Below are 22,500 nucleotides of genomic sequence, written 5' to 3' on the forward strand. Positions count from 1 at the left end.
AGCTTAAATACACCAAACAAGAAGGAAAGGTAGAGCCAAGAGAAGACAGGGGGCTGGAGGGAGGGTAACCAGGACTGCAATGGTGAATACACTCAAACATCTACATTTATGGTAAGTGTACACAACTGTACTATGTTCTTTGTGTTTCACTGTTGCAGTCATCACATTTGGGTTGATTCCCAAAGCTAAAGAAGGGAGGAGGAACTTAGAGAGCATTAGGACCAGCTATTAAGCCCTGCAAGACTGCAGTGGCAAAACCAGCTCTGGATTTAGAAAAAAAACAGGCATGTGGTAATGTTTGGTGAAGGTATGTACAGAGCTCCAGGTAGCAGCTTCTAGGATGTCCCTGGTAGGGACTCCTCTGTGGAAGGCTGTAGAGGTAGATGCAGCCCTGGTGGAATGTGATCTTATCCCCTGTGGGGTAGGTTTTCCATGGTGCTTATAGCAGAAATGAATGCAATGGACTATCCATTTAGAAATGGTTTGCTTTGAAATGGCCTTCCCCTCTGCCCCTGCAGCAAAGCCAACTAGCATCTGTTCAGATTTTCTGAGAGGCTTAGTCCTCTCCAAATAAAATCTAAGCTGTCTGTGCATGTCCAAAGAGTGCAGTATTCATTCTTCTTTGTTTTGTGGATTCGGGAAAAAGGTAGGCAAATGAATGGACTGATTTAGGGCCACACTAGACACCACCTTGGTCATAAAGGAAGGATTGGTTCTGAGGGAAACCCTGTCTGCATGGAAGATAATGAAGGGCTCCACTGCCATGAGGGCCTGTAATTCAGACACTCTTCTTGCTGAATTGATAGCTAGAAGGAAGGCTATTTTCCAAGAAAGGAATTTCAACTCTGCAGTTGCAGCTGGTTCAAATGGAGGGAGAGTGAGATTTTCCAATACAAAGTTAAAATCCCAGGTTGGAGTAGGGGCTCACCTGGGGGGTCTTAAATTTTTGGCCCCTCTGAGGAATTGCTTTAGCAGGGGGTGAGAGAAGAGGGGTGGTTCAGTATTATAATGTGTTGAAATGGCAGAGGCATGAATTTTAATTGACGAGAAGGATAGGCCCTTGTGAAGCATTTCTGTTAAATACTGAAGTATATGAGGTAAGTTGGGCACCGTTGTGCCCATCCCCTGAGTCTGGCTCCAGGAACAGTATCTTTTCCACTTTTCAGCATAAGACTTTCTAGTACTAGGCCTCCTTGCCTCAAGAATGACATCCAGCACCTGCTTACTGAGGGATGCTATTGGAGAGCTCAAGGAATTAGCCAGGCTGCAAGGTTCAGGGTTTGAAGCTGAGGGCGCAAAATCTGGCCCGTCTGCTGGGACAGCAGAGAAGGTGTCTGAGGCAGGTGCCATGGTTCCAGCAGTGTCATACTGTGCAAGAGGGGGTACCAGTGTTGGCTTGGCCAGTCTGGTGCAATCAGTATTGCCCTTGGCTTGTCCTGTTTGATCTTTAGCAGAACCTTCAAGAGGAGAGGCAGAGGGGGAAAGGCATAAACCGAGAGGCTTTCCCAGGTAAAGGACAGGGCATCCATTTTCCAAGCTTGACTGTGGGAAGTCCTTGTGCAGAATTTGTCCAATTGGTAGTTCTGAGGGGAAGCAAACAGGTTTATCTCTGGAGTCCCCCATTCGTTCCTCAATAGGTTGAATATTTTTGGTTCCAGTTTCCATTCGTGTGGGTCCATTAGATTTCTGCTTAGGTCATCTGCCAGTGAATTTAGCTTGCCTGGCAAGAATTGAGCTTGTAGGTGCACTTTGTAGCTCAAGACTGTGTTCCACAGAGCCATGGCTAGTCTGCAGAGAGGGTATGAGTGGGTTTCCCCTGCTTGTTTATGTACCACATAACTGTGGTGTCTGTCTTTACCAATAATTGTCCTGGAAGAATGTGGTCTTTGAAGGCTGTCAGGGAATTCTGTGCAGCTAGCATTTCTTTTTGGCTGATATGCAGGTGCATCTGTCTCGGATTCCATTTGCCATGAATGCACTGCCCTGCCAAGTGAGCCCCCCATGCATAGTCTGATGCATCTGTTGTTAGGGTTTGGGCAGCAGGGGGTAGAGTGAAGGGGGGCCCCTTGTTGTGGTAGCAGGACTCTGCCCACCAAAGGAACTCTGTCTTTATACAAGGAATGATAGGAATCATTGATTCCAGGTCCTGAGAATGTTGACACCATTGGCTTTTTAGATACTGTTGTAGTTTTCTCATATGCAGTCTTGCATATTGAATTAGTAGAATGCAAGAGGCCATGAACCCCAGGGCTTGCAGAATGTTTCTTGCAGATAGCTGGGTCTTTGTGGCCATTAGTTTGAAGTAGGCTGTCAAATAAACTTGTTTCTCTGGAGTGGGGAAAGCCATCTGGGAAGTTGTGTTCAAGCTTGCTCCCAGGAATACAATCTGTTGATAGGGTACTAGGTGAAATTTATTTTCATTTATAGTGTACCCCAGTGAGGTTAGAAGTTCTTTATGAATGCCAGATGTTTTAATAGCCAAGTCCTGACTTTCTGCCTGAATCAGACAATCGTCCAAGTATGCGTATATTTGAATATTTCTCTGCCTGCAAAATGCAATGGCTGGAGCTAGACACTTTGTGAATATCCTGGGCGCAGTAGATAAGCCAAAGGGAAGTGCAGAGAACTGATAGTGCATGGAGCCTGCCCTGAAGCTTAGGTATTTTCTGCAAGATCCCCTTATTGGAATGAGCAGGTAAGATTTCTTTAAGTCTAAGGTTGCCAACTAGGCATCTTTGCCTAGCATAGGAAGCAGCTGTTGAAGTGTTATCATTTTGAATTTTGGGATTACCAAAAAGGTGTTTAGAATAGAGAGGTCCAGGATAGGACACCAGGAGCTGCCTTTTCTGGGTACCAGGAAAAGTCTTGAATAAAAAACCTTGACCCCTTTCTTCTGCTGGGACAGGTTGAATAGCCCTGATACTTAGAAGAGAGAGAACCTGCTGTTGAGCCTCTGCCCACTGATTTGGGGGTAGGTCTGGCCAACTGTTTTGAGTTGGTAGGGTGTGGAAGTGGAATCTGTATCCTAGGGAAACTATATTTAAAACCCATTTGTCCTGGGTAACGAGTTCCCAGTTTTTTGCATGCAGGGCGAGCTTTCCTCCTAAGGGGGCAGGCAGTTGAGCAGGGCTTGGAAGGGTTAAGGTTAAGTCATTGTGCCATTTTTCTGTAGGGGGGAGACTTACTACTTTCTGCTTTGGAAGTGGAAGCCCCCCCACTGCTTAGGCCTGTGCGTAGCCTGAGACTGTAACCTAGGTGGTCTACTGTTCCTGGATTTGGACTGAAAAGGCCTGGAAGAGACTGGATAGGACCAATACTTTGAAGGCCAATGCCTACTAAATCTGGGAGGCTGTACTTGCAGGAAATCTTTAACAGTTTGCATAGATTTAGCTTTTTCCTCCATCTTTTTGAGGACTTCTTCCGCTTTGTTGCCAAACAGACGGTCTTTGTTTAAGGGAGCATCCAGTAATTTAACTTTAACATGATCTGGCAAGTTTTGCTCCTTAAGCCAAGCATGCCTTCTAAGTACAGACCCAGTGACAGCAGCCCTGCAAGATGCTTTTAAAGAGTCAAAACCACATTGCAAAGCATGTTTACGAACTTGTTCAGCAGAATGCTTTAAATCCTGTAATTCTTTGTGTTCAGCACAGTCAGGAATCAACATCATTTTCTGTTTAAGTAGTCCCATAATATGCTGCTGGTACTTTAACATATGAAACTGGCAATTTAAAGCCCTAATGGCCAAAGTAGCAGAAGTGTACACCTTCTTATCCCATCTGTCCAAGGCTCTAGAATCTCTATCAGAAGGGGTAGGGTTTTTGGCAGTGGTAGCCTTAATGCCCTTTGGTCCTTGGGAAATGGTCTCTAAAGGCCTGTGTTGAGGAAGGAGTAAGAATTCCCTAAGCCTCTTTTTGGAGTCAGAGTAATCCTAGCTTTCCCAGTGGAAATGCTCCATAAGAGTGTGCAAGGTTTCACCAAAAGAAAAATCTTCTGGAGGGGAAGCAGAGGGAATGGAATCCTCTGCATCAAAATCCTCATAGGTAGATAAGGGCAAATCCTGGTAATCAGAAGAAACAGAAATATCAGAATCCTGATCAGAAGAATCAGAAGGAAAATCAGTTCTAGGTCTCTTAGAGGGGGAAGGCTGGCTTCCCCTACTCGAAGTAATAAGGTCTTCAGCCATTCTAAGCATTTGTTTTTTAGGCATGCAGTTTGGACGTCGGTTTTCTAGGCGTGGGTCAAGTTTTAGGCCTGGATGAAGAAGATGGCATTGGTTTAAAATGCAAGTCTGTAGGCCTGAGTACACCCTCAGAAGCTGGGGCCTGCACAGCGGCTCCAGACACATCCAAGGGAGAGACATCTGCAGGTTCCATAGTTGAAGAAGCATCTCGTGGCATACCGAACTCTGAATGGGTCTCAGTAGGGGCCTGCGAATCTGAAGTAGCGGGTATCAGGGGGTGCGAAAGCGCCTCACTGAGTACCGGCGGGCTGGCGACTAGCTTAACGGGAGTGTCATCGGCAGTTTTGGACCTATGCAGTCTGTCTCTATCTTTATCCATACTTTTTTTGGAATATCGCTAGTTGGATGGCTTACCGAAGCCATTTCTGGATAGTTATCAAATGTACCAAAATAATTGGCTGCAAATATAGACCAACGATGAATAGCTTGGGGGTTGAACAAGGCACAAAACTGACAGTGAGGGATGTTGTGGTCTGGTCTAAGCAAGGAAAGCAGTACGAAAGAAAATCTTTATGAGGTATTTACTTTCCACAGGTAAGACAATTGTTAACTTTCACTGACATTATAATTTATTATTTATTATTTATTTTACATTTGTTGACCAGGCTAGTCCAGCTGGATCAATGTCCATTTTCAGTGAAGGCCCGGGGAGAAAAGCTCCATTGGTTAAAACAAGATTAGAGAATACAAATACACATAAAACAAAAGCATTAAGCATAAAGGATAAGAATATTTTAGTATAGGTAATACACATCTAAGAGTAAAAAAATATCCAAAACAAGAAAATATTCGAGTAAATGGTTAACGGCTTTCAATACGAAATTTGATAGTATCTAGTCATACAGTGTATCAATACATTGTTTGAAAAAATGGTAGACAATATAAACATTTTTTTTTTTTTTTTTTAATACAACATATATGAGATCAGTAATTGGTTACTGGTTACATTGGTTAAGAGCAAGAAAAAGGATCCCCCAATGGGGTACTTAGCTTTTTTAAAGACTTCGGTTCTGAAACTCGAAAATGAAAATTTCAGGAGTCAGCTGACCGGCACTTGTGAACTGCTTCTGCTTCGTGCACTGCGCAGCAAGAAAGACTGATGTAATGGCATCAGCTGCATGTTTTATACCCCTGACGACCTGACATAATGGAAGAAGAAACAGCATCTGACGCAGAAATCCAAGAATCTGGTATTTAGGCCGGCTGAGGGCTACCTGCAGGCAGATAACCCAAATGTGATGACTGCAACAGTGAGACATGAAGAACATGAGCTATAGGTACTGGGGATGTGAATATAAAAGTACTGATAGTTGTGACAGAAGAGCTGTCACCATTTCAATGCCGAACAGCGATAAACTTGAGAAATCTGTTGCTCACAACCATGCAGCAGATCTGAGAGAACTACATAGGTACGTAGTCTGTAGTGACTTAAAAATCAGAGCTAATTTAAGTAGGGACACTGCGTGCCTCATACTCCAAGATGCACTACTCTAAAGTTTACTGGACACAATACACTGAGTTCCTCATAGTAGAGCCCTACAGCAGCAGGTGAGCCATATCATACGGCAAAAGTGTGGAGTTACTCAGACAGAAGAGTTAACACTGTTTAACACAGACTTCTCTAGGTTTCCTCTCAAAACTGGTAGTTTTGTCAGTACAGTGATGTCAGATACTACCACAGATACAACTGAATGCTTAGCTTCAGTTAGTAACGTTGCTGCCGTAGCCTGCACTGATTTGACGGTGTTATGCTTATTGATGTTGTGAGTGTCGGTGTTTACAGCTGTCAGGTATTTGAATTTTCATCCTTCTGGTGTCATTCATTTGGTTGTCGATCATATGGGTTGTCGGCCTTATTAAGTAGACCCATATAGATATATATATATATATATATATATATATATATATATATATATATATATTTATATAAAAAAATGGGACCATATGATCAAAGTTTGTGTGTGTGTGTGTGTGTGTGTGTGCGTGTGAGTGCGTGTGTGTGTGTGTGTGTGCGTGTGTATGTGTGTGTGCAAGGGGGATGTAGCTTGTGTGGTGATGTTTTGTGTGTTTGTGTATGTAGTGCGACCTTGGAGATAGTATATTTACGAGGGTGTGTGTGTGGGGGGGAGCATAGTTAGGATTGGGTTGTGTGTTTGTCGGGAGGAAGGTGTGTGTATGTGTATATGTGTATATGTGTGGTGTGTGTGTTGTATAGAAGTCACGATTTTGAATTTTGCGCTTATGAGTGTTCGGTGTTTTAGGTTTTCTACTTTATGGGGTCGAGATTCTGAAATTCGATGTTTCAGGATTTTGAGCAATTAAAGTCTATATATATATATATATATATATATATATATATATATGTATATGTATGTATATATATGTATGTATGTACTTTTGTCTCATATGCATCCATTGCAGCAGGGCTGATTACCTGAAGTACTTAGGTTTATGAGGGGCTTTACTTTCTTCAGAAATGACTATTTAAATGTTTCATGGACATGAAGTCAGTTGATTAAAGATACAACCATTAAATAATTAAAAACATCACTAAAATGATATGATGTAATCATGAGTTCCATCTAAAGTCAGATAGTTTATAAATAAAAATGTTTATTTTTGGATGTGTCACAGTTTTGATATTCCTAGTTGAATTTAAGCAGTTATTCTAAGGGGAAGTTGTATTTAAAAGTGGTTGTTCCATGATTCATTGCCACGATTTAGAACTACCATTATGATTTTGCTATCAGATTTAGCCTTGCGCTTCCTAGATTTGTTAACTGTGTTCATAAACATATGCGTTTGTGTGTGTGTCATTAGTTAATTAAACTAAATCCGTACAAACATTCATTATCAGAAGCTTCAAGAAGTCTAATGTAGGAAGTAGCTGAGTGATGAAAAAAGGGTTCTTCCTAAACACGCTCTATGACTTCTCAAAGTCTTCCCAGAAACAGCTTTCTTTCTTTTAGGTAGAACTAAGAGTTTGGGTTGTCTGTTCAGTGCTCATCAGCTTACGACTGACTCATCTGTTTTTTCAGTTTCAAATGCTTAAACTAATTTTAGTAAATGCCTTCCATTTTGTTAGATGTGTTGCTGATTTAAGTTTACAAGCTTTGATGGCAGAGAGATAAAAAAGTGAGTGGCTGATGTAAATGTCATTTAAATAACTCTTTAAACGTTTTCCACAAGAGAGCACTGTTGTAACACATATCAAGAATCAAATGCTCACTCTGAGTAAAACAATGTTCATTGCATTGTTTTCCGTATTTGTTTTATTTATTTATTTTTACAGCTGTTAGCTTAGTAAGCACACTGGTTCAAAAATTATTTTCATTTATAACCTGTGCCATTTTTTATTTCAGATTTTATCTCTGATTGTCTGTCTGTCTGTCCCTCTCTCTTTCTCTCTCTCTTTCTATATATATATATATATATATATATATATATATATATATATATATATATAAAATATTCTGAATAAACTTGATTTAAAGAAACAGTCATGTGTTTTTAAGGGTCTACTTCTAATGATCAAAATCCCACTTACCCAGCTTTCTTAACACCAAGATGACATAGCCAAAACCGCATAGAAATGAACTCTCGGATCACAGACTGAAAACTCCAGGTAAGTAACCACTTGTCTGCACCAGAATGTAAAACAAAAAGCAAACCAAATTAAACCAATGAATGTGGCGGCTATACCCTCCACACCCCCCTAACTAAATATACCAACTCTGAAATTGCACTATAGTGAGGAAAGGGGCAAAGTTCACCATGATGACCAAGTGGTTACTTACCTGGAGTTTTCAGGTGGTGATCTGAGTGTTTCTTTAACTGGCTGTTGGTGAAGTCGTCTCAGTGTTAACAAAGCTGGGTTAGTGGGATTCTGATCATTAGAAGTAGATCCATTTTTAAAGTTATTTTTAAGCATTAATGCCAGTCTCGTTAAAATATTATCAAGATGTCTACCTTTATACAGATGTATTGATTTACAGGGAAGTACTAATTTACTACATCAACCCGTTCAGGAGAAAAAGACCTTAAAACACTTCACAAATAATTCCTAACCTGAAGTCTGGTTGTACTGAGTTGGGTTTAATATTAGGCTTACTACAGCTGTCATTACTGTCTCACTGATTTACTGGAAGTTACTACTCAACTGATTCCTGTTACACTAGGGAAGTGTCGTTTTCCTAGCTTTGTAATCTGATATGGAGATCTATGTGCCTAATTGTGGTATTTATTTTAATGGTGACTGTTTCTGCAGGATTTTTTCAGAAAGTCACTAGGCCATGGATGAGGGTAAAATAGTACACACCACCTAGCTGAACTTGGCCAAAGCATTTGACAGAATTGCCCACTCAGGTATTATAAATAAACTCACAAAACCGGGCATAAATCCCTATGTCACCAAAATGATAGCCAATCGGCTCATGGATAGGACATATGGTGAATCCAGATCCAGCAAAAGGCCAGTTAATAGTGATGTACCACAGGGCTCATTTCATATCATAAGATCATAGGAAATTACTAGGCTATTGGTCCTGAAACTGTTACAAGCCTAGCCAAGAATTTAACCCATGTTCCAACAAGTCAGTATCCTATGCCACTGTCCAGCAGGGAGGTAGGTGGAATCCCAGGGGTGTACTTCTTGTTCCCCATCGAGTTACCCAGGTGGTGCTTAAAAAGGCTTAATGAGGGACTCTGCTTTATGTGGAAAGGGAGTCTATTCCACAAAAGGGGGAGTCTCTGGGACATAAATCTGTCCAGCCAACAAGTCCTGTTGATATCACAGACCAGGTTGAGGTCGCTCATGCGGGTTACTCGAGTAGATCTTGACTTGCGGATATACAGCAGTCCCATTAAGGCAGGATCTGCGATTGTTTTGTATGCCAGAAAGAGGTCACCTCTGAGGAGTCTGTAGGAGACTGAGTAGAGGGACAGGGCTATTAGCCTATCTGTGTAGGGTAGATGTTTGAGGCCCTGGATTCTCAGGGTGAGGAACCTCAGTGGTCTGTCCGGCTGCTGCATGTGCTTTGTGAGGTACATGCCGAAAGGGCCATTGTACTCAATAATGGGTCTTATAAGGTAAGAATATCTTGGGGCAGCCATGATGGTGCAGTGGTTAGCATTGTCACCTCACAGCAAGAGGTTCTCCGGTTTGATCCTTGGCTGGGGTGCCTTCTGTGTAGAGTCTGTATGTCCTCCCTGTGGTCGCGTGGGTTTCTTCTGGGTACTCTGGTTTCCTCCCACATCCCAAAGACATACTGTAGGTGGATTGGGCACTCTAAATTGGTCCTAGGTGTGAGTGCGTGCGTTTGTGTGCCTTCCGTGAAAGGTTGGGTGCCGGGTTGGCAACTCGACACCGTAAAGCTCTACTGCCAGTCATGAGCGGACAGGTCAGGAAATGCCAGAAGAAGAAGAAGATATACTTCTCTGAAGTCAAGGGTAATGTGGAAGGACTCTGGTTGACAAAGTCTGCCGATGACTGCAAGCTGGAGGCAATCAGTGAAACCTCAAATGATGTAGATATCCTTCAGGAAGGTCTAGATCAGACAACTGATTTGTGCCAGAACCATGGTCTAAAACTAAACACAAAAAATGCATTATCATATCCTTTGGGAAATTAAATGACTCTGCAAATTACAACATCAATAGCACTCCCCTAAGAAAAGATTCAGAGAAGAGAGATTTAAGTACACAGATAGATAGATAGTAGCCTGAACTTTGACCATCATGTGTCCACAGTGATGAGGAAGTCTTTTTATGTGACACAACATGTAAGTAAAGGTATGGCATCCAGATCCAAGGAAATTAGTCTCACTGTTCTCACCAATAATCGAGTACAATGCACTTTTTGGCATGTACTTGACTATGAGCTCACAGCAGCTGGAAGGACCTCGGAGGTTCCTCACAAAGAAAATACAGGGTGTGAACAACATGTCTTATGTGGATAAAGTAAAAGCCCTAGCCCTTTTCTCTGTCTCCTACTAACTATTAAGGGGTGACCTATGCCTGACCTACACTGCACTCACAAATCCAGCCCTGATGGAGCTGCTACACATCTGCAAATCATACAGCATGGGAGTTTCCCAGTCTAGGAATCTAAAGTTAATCAGCGACTCAAACAAAATATGCTGGGAAGACAGATACAGTATGTGTCTCAGAGATAACCCCTTCTTTGGAACAGGCTTCCTATTCATGTTAAGCAGAGATCTTTCCTGCCCCTTTTAAATGCAATTTGGATCAATGGATGGGAAATCTCAGATTAACACCTGGAGTGGTGCCTATGTCCCTTATGGACAGGGGCAATCTGTAAGATACTCAAGGCATAGGCACACATCCATGCCATCTTCTTGCCCCTAGGGGCCATATATTGGGTAAAATTGGGTTATATTGGCTAGGTTTGTAAGGGCTTTTATAGGTTCATATCAGAATATTAGGCTAATGGCCCAAGAGCCCTTACAAGGCTAGCAAAATTTAACTAGAGTTTCCCAATTTTCAATAGTGAGGTGAATGACGTCCACAGAGGTATGAGTCTATTCTACAGTATCTAATACTGACTGCCTTTGTCATGAGGGACATGGGCACCACCCCAGGAGTAAATTTACAATGACCCATCGATTGAACTAGGTTGCCCTTGGAGTGGATCAGGGAATTACTCTGCTTCACATGAATAAGATGCTTGTTGCAGAGAAGGTTTAGTTTCTGAGAGACATATCTATCTCTCCAACATGCTTTATTTATGTCAGAGACCAGGCTAAGATCCCTGGAACAAGTGACCCTTGTGCAGTTTGATTTATGAATGTGTAACATTTCCATCAGGATCAGATCAGAGACTGTCCTGTAGGCTAGACATAAATTGCCCCTTAGTAGTCGAAAGGAGACAGACTACATTGATGAGGCTATCAATCTTTCTGTGCAGGACTTTTGTTTAACCCCTGTGTCTTCCCAATGCGAAACCTCTGGGGACTCTCCAGCTGTTGCAGATGTTTAGTGAGCTCCATGCAAAAGGTTTCACAGTACTGAGTTATTGGTGTGATGAGGGCGGAGTGCAATGAAATTATAACATCCTTTGATCCGGATGCCATGCCCTTATTTATTAGTTGTGCCACATACAAGTACTTTCTCACCACTGTGTACACATGGTGGTCAAAGTTCAGATCACTGTCAACCTGAGTACCTAGATCACATACCACTGGGTCTACACTTGGGGGGTGCTGTCTATATTGTAACTGGCTGGGGTATTTGCTTTCCCAAAAAGAATAATTATGCATTTTTTTTGCATTTAGTTTCAATCCATGGCTCTGGCACCAATCGTTTCTCTGCGTTATTCCTTTCTGCTGTATATCAGTATTGTTCTGGGATTCAGTGATTGCCCCCAGTTTGCAGTCATCCACAGACTTTGTCAGCCAAAGGCCATCTTTGTTTTCCTTGACTTCTGAGAAATAGATACTTTTCATGTTTCCTCTGCCTCTCATTTTCTTCGGCTTCCAGGCATCTCAGTCTTTCTTTTTCTTCAACCTCCAACTGCCACATTTGCTCTGCTGATTCTAATTCCAACCGTTAGCCTCCAGTTCAAGTCTCTCTAACAACAGATAGGTTTTTAAGTTCTCTGAGGAAAAGATGAACTGTCTTGCTTCTGAGAGCTGCAAGTCCCCATCAACAGACTGGTGATCCTCCTAATTGCTGTGCTGTAGTTGTGATTAAGACTGCAGTAATTTCCCCTTTAGTCAGGTTGGCATGCCCCAGTCCTTTGGCTTGGCACATCTCAGCCAACTGATTCATTGTTAGCTTGCAATAATCCTCTGCTGACATATTTGCCTGATTTCCCTGACTAACTGAGCTAACAGAAAGTAAATAAATAAAACTATTGTGGTATGAAACTCTGAATATCTACCATGTGGCTGTTGAGAGTACACCTTTCTTTAGTGACAACTGCTTACAGGCTACAGAAATTCAATATTCACTTCACTGCTCAACAATATGTGAGCATGTGATGATCCCACCACTGCCAACTAATATGTAATGCCCACTACCGCTTACAGTATGTGATGGCCAACAATATGTGATATCCACACACTGGGTCAATAACCAAGGAGCCTGAATCCTCACCACTGACACTGGAGAGGGGCATTCACTTGGAATACAAATGGGTACACTTAGTATTTTCAGAAGCAGACCTCTCTGAATTAAGCACAGTTTTCCTTAAGAGCATACAGGGAACACACTCAGCCCAGTTCTGGATGTCTCTATATCTGTCTCCCTCCAGATCCCCAGTAAGACTACCTACTGGTATAGCTGCAGAGTTAGGTCCTCAGCTAAGTCTCCAAACCAACTTCTCCAGCACTCTCTAACTGTAAACTCAGTGTTTCTTGTCCATGCCTCAAGTAGCTGATACTCTTTAAGATTTAATTTTCACACGCACCTGGAAAAGGCTGGCATAGATTACCCACTCTACCAACTTTGCCCAGACTATAAAGTAGTTATCACTGCTACCAGTCAGTTACTATAAGGCTCTTAAAAGGGTATTCAATTATACTGTGTAATATTAAAACTAATACAAATGGTAGTAGTTCACCAAGATGCTCAGGCCTTCTGGAGTGAACCACAGTGTCACCAAATAAATATAAGTACTCTCAGAGTTAGATACTTTCTGCAAGGACCAGCCAAAATAAAAGTTTAAAACATATTTGATAATAAATAATAAAAGAATATGAAAATATTGAATATGTATTCACAGTAACACAAACACAATATGTATATGAGCACCCAAAAAACAGGGAATTGTGGGACTAGGGGGTTAGTATACATTGCTATCTGTCAGGAGTGCCAATTCTTTTATGTGGGAAACATCTTTTTAAAAACATATTTATGAACATACTTATGCCATCCTACATGGTTGTGACAATAATGTCCTATCTAGACACTTACTCATAGACTCATAGACTCATAGATTAGTACTAGGCTAACTGCCCTTGCGAGCTATTTTAAGCCTAGCCAATTATCCCTTGTGAGACTCAAACCCTGCACGTTGTGTTTGTAAGACAAACAACTTAACCATTAGGCCACCCTCCCACACCATACAAAACAGTTCTAAGTGTAATAGGTCTAGCTTCGTTATTTTGGAGGTTCTTGATATGGATATTGGGAGGGAGGGTGTTGGGAAAACAAGTTAGAAATGAAGGAACTCTATTGGCAGCTTTGAACAAATGCTACAGTTTCCCCAGGTATTAATGACCACAGTTCAATTATGCCCGGTTCTGAAATTTAAAGCTTAGGATTTGAGCTGGTAGTATAAAAAGTTTTCTTTTATTAGAAAGTATTGCTTGATGATTTAGGAATGTATACACGAGTAGTTTCACTGTTTTGTTTAATTTTTTTTTTTTTTTTTTTTTTTTTTTTTTTTTAATGGAAGCTTAAAAAGGTGATGTTTTAATGTTTGGATCACATGGTTGTTCAAATTCAGTATTTAAATGAGAGTTCATTGTTTGGTAATGGTTCTGAAGAAGTCCTAGTTGTAAGGATGAAAGTGCTTGACCATTATTTTGTGGTGTTGATTTTTATTTGACTGGGTTTTACCATATTAAAGTTTTAAGTCTTATCTGGTCATTATCTGGCATTGTTTACATACAGCTTATACCACTATGAGGACCTTGTTTGATTATGTATTCACAGTACACAACAGGAAATATTGAAAACAGCATTGATTGATAGACTCAGACAAATAAAGAAAAACAATATCTAAACTAAGCTTCACTATATTCCTGACTGAATCTAAAAGAATTACTGTTCCCTAGTTAAGCTATTTACTGCCGCAAGGCAAGATGCTGTGGGTGAGGGTCTTTCTAGTCAGGCTTCCCAAACAGAATATTCAATACACTGAGATTTCTCTTTTTAATATCTAAAATATAATTTCCAAGAGGGCTGGCAGAATTACTTCATCTGATCACCTAACTCTAGGTTCTCACAGTATTCACCTTTGAAGCTGACACAGGAAGTTAGCACAGACAGCTACAATACCCAACCAGATGTTTATGGCAGTGTCTGGGGCCTCCACTCTTTTCACTGAGCTAATAGATAATGGCTCTTCCCCAGACCCAACAACTCCAGTCCTATTCCACACTGTGGGGTACCTTTTAATGGCTTAAAAGCAAATCTACATTTCCCATATTTTTCTTAAAGTTAACCTCTCTTGTGCCATTATCCTCTATTAAAACATAAACATTTACTTCAGCTACAAAAATACATGTAGATTTCTTGTCATTTCAGCAGGGTGCACTGTTCATACATTTCAACACAAGCAAAGCTCACAAGTACATTTTCAACATAAGCATCTGTACAAAATCAGTTTGATATACAAATGGCATACAGTTCTAATACATTTGTAACACTAGCATCTTGTATAAATCACTTTGATATTCAAGGGACATAGCATTCTTTACAAAACTCCAGTTGCCCATATCATCACATTCTGCAATTTGAAAATGTTCATTTCTCTTTCTTTCCAGATACAGTACATTTCTTTATGCCTTATATAAATAATTCCCAGGTATGTTTTGCTTCCTTCTAAAATATGCCTCCCCAAATCATCTGTGTCTGTTTCCAGACTTCTTGTACCTACACAGAATCACAGAAAATGTGCATCATTCCTGCCTCTTCCTCCTGGCATCTTGAGTATTTACATTGCTTTCTGCCTTCGTTTTCTTGTTTCACTGAGGTTAGATACCATCTAGACAGAATGTTTAGGCTTTGACCTCCAGCTCTGTGCACTTGTTTCTCACTGCCTGAACTGCCTTCTGCTAGTATCCTTCAATTCCCTTTCAGACCTCCTCCCTTCTTGAATTTGTTCTCATTCTCTGTTCCTCAAACATGTCCAGTCTTTCCCTGTGCTGCTTCATAGATTTGTCTGCTCCTTTACTTCCTGGACCTCTTCCATCTCCTTCAGGATGCCATCCTCTCTCCTTTGCCCTTACTTAATGCGTGTTCCTTTCTCCTGTCGTCCTCTCTGAGTTTTTTTCTAGGTCTCCCAGAGTCACAAGTATTTTCACCATTAGTCATGTGCTATTCTGTATTACTCTATTAAATTCTGCATTATTTTAAATCTTTCCTCACTACATCTTTATCCGCATGCCATATCTTCCTGTTCAGCTATTCCACTTCTCCACCAGAGTTCCCTTTTCTTCCTTATCTTGGCTCTCTATCCTTCTGTTCTCACAGGTTTTTAATGTTTCTTTCACACCATTTCATGCGTCTCATTTCTTTTAGTGCTGCTTCACTCGCATCCTTTAGTAAGTTTCTCCATGTCTCCCTCTCCCTTAGTGTCTTTTGCTTAACCTTCTTCTCATCTGTTTCTATTCAGTGAATGATGTTTCCATGTCAGTGCTTATGTTGGGACATGCAGAAGTCCCACACTCCCCTTTTCCTATTCATTTTGCCTTGGTCACTCTTTTCTCTTTGCTTTTATTATCCCAGTCCTTTGTCTTTTTTTTTTTTTTGTATTTTTGTAGCCTTTTGTCCCTGGGGGTCTGTTGTATGTCAGGGAGTAGGTGGAGCATTATTAGCCGCTAATTCTCCCAAGCAACGTATAAGACTCCTCCCCCTGTAAAGTATCCTTTACCTTTTTCCTAACTTCTTCGAGGTTTTACTGATTGTCTCCGTCACTATTTTCCTAACATAAAGTCTAGGTACTCAGGAACTCTGCACATTTTATCGCACCTCTTCACTCGTTCCCTTTTCCTGATCTTTCTACCACTATCTTTTTGTTGTGGCACCTGAGTCCTTCCGCTCCCTTAAACTTCTATAATGTCTCTGACATTTACATGCAGCCATCTCCATATACCACAAACTGAGATTTTATCCATTCCTTTTCTTCCAGCATTGATAAATTGTCTGACTTTAACTACTGACTCCTTGATCTCAAGTGTAAATAGGCCTGAGGTTAGTGGGCACCCTTATCTTGGCCCCGCTTTGTCTCCTCAGATTCTGCTCCATTTATGACTATTTCAATTTCTAGATCATGGTATGTGGCCTGTATCCAACATATGAATATTTCTTTACCTGCCTTTGCTGCAGCGTCTTCAACAGGAATTGTCACCTCATCATACCAAAGGCCTTCTGCAGATAAAAGACCACACTCCCACCTTTCATTTCCTGCTTTTGTTCCTTCCTATGCAAAAATAACAGCACGTCTTATTGTTGTTTTCTGTCTTTCTTCCCTTCACGAAGGCCTTTTTCCCTGTTTGTATTACCTTTGTCAGTATTTCATCCAGTGCTCCTGCTGATACCTTTGCCAAAATCTTGATATCGGTATTAATCAAATTTCTCCTCCCCTTTAGATATCATGGTTATCCTGACCTTCCTCATACTTTTACATATTTTCCGAAAGTTCATCTTTTATTCTTGCTATAGAGCCTTCCATAGTTCCTGTTTCCCCCATTTGTAGACCTTTAAGGGGAATACATGTGACCCTTCAGCTTTCCCCACCATCATCTTGTATTGGCTGTCCTTATCTCATCCCTTGTCTCCTCAGCGTTAAGCCTACGTCTTTGCTCATCCTCCAGTATATATCACTCTATGATCTTTCCCTGTTTCCATTCTGAGTCCTCTGTCCCTTCCTGTTTGTAAATCTCCCTGTAGTATTCCATGGATCTTTTTCTGATTATTTCATCCTCTTCTAAATATCCTCCATCTCTTTCCCTTATCATCTGTCCATCTTTCTGCCTGCTTTGTCTTCTATACTATCTGTGCATCTCTGTCTACCTGCTTTGTCTTGTCCATATGTACATCTCTCTGCCTGCTTTCTTTCTCTTGTGTACCATCTCTACATCTCTGTCTACCTGCTCTGTCTTGTATATCTTGGCTAGATGTTTCTGTTGTGCCCCCTCCCCCCCTCCCCACCAGTAGACCCTTCAGTACCACTTTGCTAGTTGTTTCCCTTGTGCCCCTCCCCCAGTCCCCACCAGTAGGCCCTTCGGTACCACTTCGCTAGGTGTTTCCCTTGTGCCCCTCCCCCACTCCCCAACAGTAGACCCTTCAGTACCACTTCGCTAGCTGTTTCCCTTGTGCCCCTCCCCCACTCCCCACCAGTAGTCCCTTTGGTACCACTTCGCAGGTTGTTTCCCTTGTGCCCCTCCCCCACTCCCCACCAGTAGTCCCTTCAGTACCACTTCACTAGGTGTTTCCTTTGTGCCCCTCCCCCACTCCCCACCAGTAGTCCCTTTGGTACCACTTCGCTAGGTGTTTCCCTTGTGCCCCTCCCCCACTCCCCACCAGTAGTCCCTTTGGTACCACTTTGTTAGCTGTTTCCCTTGTGCCCCTCCCCCGCTCCCCACTAATAGTCCCTCCAGTACCACTTCAGGTTGTTTCCTTGTGCCCCTCCCCACTCCCCACCAGTAGTCCCTTTGGTACCACTGCAGGTTGTTTCCCTTGTGCCCCTCCCCACTCCCCACCAGTAGTCCCTTTGGTACCACTTTGTTAGCTGTTTCCCTTGTGCCCCTCCCCCGCTCCCCACTAATAGTCCCTCCAGTACCACTTCACTAGCTGTTTCTCTTGTGCCCCTCCCCCACTCCCCACTAGTAGTCCCTTTGGTGCCACTTCACTAGGTGTTTCCTTTGTGCCCCTCCCCCACTCCCCACTAGTAGTCCCTTCGGTACCACTTCGCTAGGTGTTTCCCTTGTGTCCTCCCCCACTCCCCACCAATAGTCCCTTCGGTACCACTTCGCTAGGTGTTTCCCTTGTGCCCCTCCCCCACTCCCCACTAGTAGTCCCTTTGGTACCACTTCGCTAGGTGTTTCCCTTGTGCCCCTCCCCCGCTCCCCACTAGTAGTCCCTTCGGTACCACTTTGCTAGCTGTTTCCCTTGTGCCCCTCCCCCGCTCCCCACTAGTAGTCCCTTCGGTACCACTTTGCTAGCTGTTTCCCTTGTGCCCCCCCACTCCCCACCAATAGTCCCTTCGGTACCACTTCGCTAGGTGTTTCCCTTGTGCCCCTCCCCCACTCCCCACTAGTAGTCCCTTTGGTACCACTTCACTAGGTGTTTCCCTTGTGCCCCTCCCCCACTCCCCACCAGTAGTCCCTTCGGTACCACTTCACTAGGTGTTTGCCTTGTGCCCCTCCCCCACTCCCCACTAGTAGTCCCTTCAGTACCACTTCGCAGGTTGTTTCCCTTGTGCCCCTCCCCCGCTCCCCACTAATAGTCCCTTTGGTACCACTTCGCTAGGTGTTTCCCTTGTGCCCCTCCCCCACTCCCCACTAGTAGTCCCTTCGGTACCACTTCGCAGGTTGTTTCCCTTGTGCCCCTCCCCCGCTCCCCACTAGTAGTCCCTTCGGTACCACTTCGCTAGGTGTTTCCCTTGTGCCCCTCCCCCGCTCCCCACAAATAGTCCCTTCGGTACCACTTCGCTAGGTGTTTCCCTTGTGCCCCTCCCCCACTCCCCACCAATAGTCCCTTCGGTACCACTTCGCAGGTTGTTTCCCTTGTGCCCCTCCCCCGCTCCCCACTAGTAGTCCCTTCGGTACCACTTCGCTAGGTGTTTCCCTTGTGCCCCTCCCCCACTCCCCACCAATAGTCCCTTCGGTACCACTTCACTAGGTGTTTCCCTTGTGCCCCTCCCCCACTCCCCACTAGTAGTCCCTTCGGTACCACTTCGCAGGTTGTTTCCCTTGTGCCCCTCCCCCACTCCCCACCAGTAGTCCCTTCGGTACCACTTTGCTAGGTGTTTCCCTTGTGCCCCTCCCCCACTCCCCACCAGTAGTCCCTTTGGTACCACTTCACTAGGTGTTTCCCTTGAGCCTCTGCCAATACACACCAGTTGCTGAAGTTCTTGCTCCGTAATAATTTTACTCTCCAGTTCCATTCTTATTGCTTTGTCTCTGGTCTGTAAAACATCCCTTTTACTTTCATTTTTCCAGCTTCTCTTGTACTACAACTATCTGTTTCTAAATCTCCTTAACCCCTTTCCTTCACCCCTTCTGTGTTCATCAGTTTTCCCCTCACAGTGCCCCTGATCTCCTCCCATCACTGTTCTTATAGTTAGTCCATCATTCTTGTCCTCCCGTATCGACCCTTTTATTAATTCTTGCACTGTTTCTTTGTCCTCTGTCTCTTTCCATTTATTGGTAGCCCACCTCCATCCACTTCTCATTACTTTCTGTGCTTGCACCCTTACCTTAAACTTCACTGCAGCCTGATCGGATATGTGTCATTCCTTTATTTGGATCTTTTCCATTGTTTCCAATAAGGTTTCCTTCCCTAAGAACTTGTCTAAGCTACTTGCCTGTGCCAAAATGTTCCTTTTGAATGTGTTTTCCATCTCATCAGGATATGCTTCCCTCCATATATCCAGCCACTCTGTTCTTTCATTCCTTGTTTAAACTTTTGTTATATTCCCTCCTTCCATACAGCCTGTCTTTTTCCAGTTCTATGGTGACATTGTATCCCCCATTTTCTCTATTCCATTTCTTCTTGTTTGTAACTGTTTATCAGAACAGTTGCTGTAGAATCCTTGTTCTTCCTTGTTTGGAGCACATGTTTCCTGTAGTCCAGCATGCACCTTTCATCCTTCCCTGCTATGTGATCCAGCTACTTCTTATCACTCTCTGTGGTTGTCTGAAGGCCTCTGTGAAATACAATTACTGCTCCCCTCTTTCCCCCACCACTCGATGTCCATTAAATCCTTTTGGTAGTGCCTACTGTGTGGAGTCTGCATGTCCTCCCCATGGTCGAGTGATGTTTAAAGACATGCAGGTAGGTGCATGCATGAATAGGTGTGCCTTCTTCAAAGGTTGGGTGTCGGGCCTTCTGTGTGAAGTCTGCATGTCTTCCCCATGTCCATTAAATCCTTTTGGTAGCGCCTACTGTGTGGAGTCTGCTTGTCCTCCCCACGGTCGAGTGATGTTTAAAGATATGCAGGTAGGTGCATGCATGAATAGGTGTGCCTTCTTCAAAGGTTGGGTGTCGGGCCTTCTGTGTGGAGTCTGCATGTCTTCCCCATGGTCAAGTGATGTTTAAACACATGCAGGTAGGTGCGTGTGTGAATGGGTGTGCCTTCTTTGAAGTTTGGGCGTCGGGTTGGTAACTCGGCACTGTAAAAATCAACTGCCAATTATTAGTGGACCAGAGTTCCGCTGTGGTGACCCCTAACCAGGAAAAGCTGAAAGACATTAGTTTGGTAGACATAAGAGTATCTTCTCCCTATCTTTGATTTTTCAGCTTTATTTCTTGTAATTGAACAATGTCTCCCTCATCCTCTTTAACTTTTACCGTAGTCTCTTTTTGATTTTATGAGCTTCAGTGTTGTATGTAATTAACTGTATTTCCTTGTTCTTTTTGCCCACCACTCTGCTTTTCTGGTCTCTGTCATTCAGCATAATCCTGTCTCTGGACCCAACCACCGAGCTGAACATGCTGTTCTTTAGGAGCTGCCTGCATTCGGACCCCTCCTCCCCTTCTCTGGCCTCTGGATTCCTGCCTTTTGGCTCTTGCATGTGCATCTGTATGTTCTGGACATGAGCCTTTTTAAGACTTCTTTTGTTCCCTTCCAGTGTTCTTCACACTAATACCCTGCATGGCAATGCAATCCCAATGTCAAGTCTTTATTTTACAGTGTTCCTATTTGTTTTTCTCCCTTCCTACTATTACTCAGCAGTCTGGTGCATAAGATTCATTTGTGTGATAGCCCAGAATTTTATTTTTTTATTTGTATTTTTAAAGATGTATACTATGGTGCTTATACACCACTGTTCCTTTATTTCACATTTGTTTCTGGGTTGTTGTTTACTTTTTATTTATTACTACATCGTATCTTTCTGTTCAAGCCCCCTAGTCATTACATCATCAATTATTTTAAGACTTAGACATTAAACTTAATTTACTACAGTTTATTGTACTTCAGTAAGTAGTTATGAAAAGTATATGACTTACGTTGGAGGACTGCCCCTTTACCCCTTGAATGAATTATCCATGACTCATTTCATCTCATTGTTTGTAAATGTTTGATGTAGTGATCCTTTGTCTTATTTCACAAGGTAAGGATCTGTTTTATTTAATGCATCTTTCCTGCTCTTTCCACGGTCACCTGCCTTTCAGTGTCCATTCCTTCTACTTATTTATTGTTTATTTCTTTCTGTGGTCATTTTCAGTCCTTCTGTAGTCCTACGTTGTACCTTTTTCACAGTGGAGTGGAGTACTGCCATTATTATCCCCTTGCACAAAGGTAGTGCCCCTATTGACCCTGGAAACTATCACACAATTAGCTTGACAAGTCTGATCTGTAAAGCCATGGAGTGTATTATTATTGATCTCATAAACAAGGACACAGGCAATCTCCAAGCACTTTACCCCACCCAGTTCAGATTCAAGGGCAGATGTTGCCTGTTGAGCCTGGTTGACTTCTTTGAGACTGTCACCAAGGCCTTGGATGAGGGAAACTCAGTTCATACAACTTACCTTGACTTGACCAAGGCCTTTAACACAGTCCCACACTTGGGCATCATCGAAAAACTAACATAACTTGGTGTAAATCCCTATCTCATCAGGTGGGTGGCCAACTGGCTGACCGACAGGACCTCAAGTTCAAAATAGGCACCTTCACCTTCGATGGTAGACCTTTCACTAGTGGAGTTCTCCAGGGATCTGTCCTGGGACCCCTACTGTTTGGCATCTACTTCTCAGAAGTCCAGGCAAAGACAAAAGGCCTGTGGCTGACCAGGTTTTCAGATGACTATAAGTTGGGTGCTGTCATTAACACCTCAAATTATGTTAATATACTGCAAGAAGGTCTCACAGCAACTAATGACTGGTGCCAAAGTCATGGCTTCAAGCTAAATGCAAAAAAATGTATCATCACACCATTTGGCAGAAACACAGCCCTACTGATTACCACATCAAAGGCAACCCGCTAAATGCACAACTTGTGGTGAGAGACCTGGGAACTCAGGTTGATAACAATCTCACATTCAGCCATTATGCAGCGACAGTGGTCAGAAAAAACTTTTACCTGGTTCATCTCATAAGTAAAGGGATTGTATCCAGAAAAAAGAAGGTCATTACCTCTCTGTACTTTTCCCTCATTAGACCAATAATTGAATATAACTCGCAGTTTGGCATGTACCTCTCCAAACATAAACACCAACTGGAAAGGCCACAAAAATACCTCACAAAGAGAATCCATGGCCTCCAACACGTGTCCTATGTGGACTGGCTCAAATCAGTATCACTCTATTCGGTATCGTACAGATAGCACAGAGGTGATCTGTGTC

Source organism: Protopterus annectens, chromosome 10.part0 (assembly GCF_019279795.1).
Source record: "Protopterus annectens isolate FY-2018-M chromosome 10.part0, PAN1.0, whole genome shotgun sequence".
In the NCBI taxonomy this organism is placed as follows: domain Eukaryota; kingdom Metazoa; phylum Chordata; order Ceratodontiformes; family Protopteridae; genus Protopterus; species Protopterus annectens.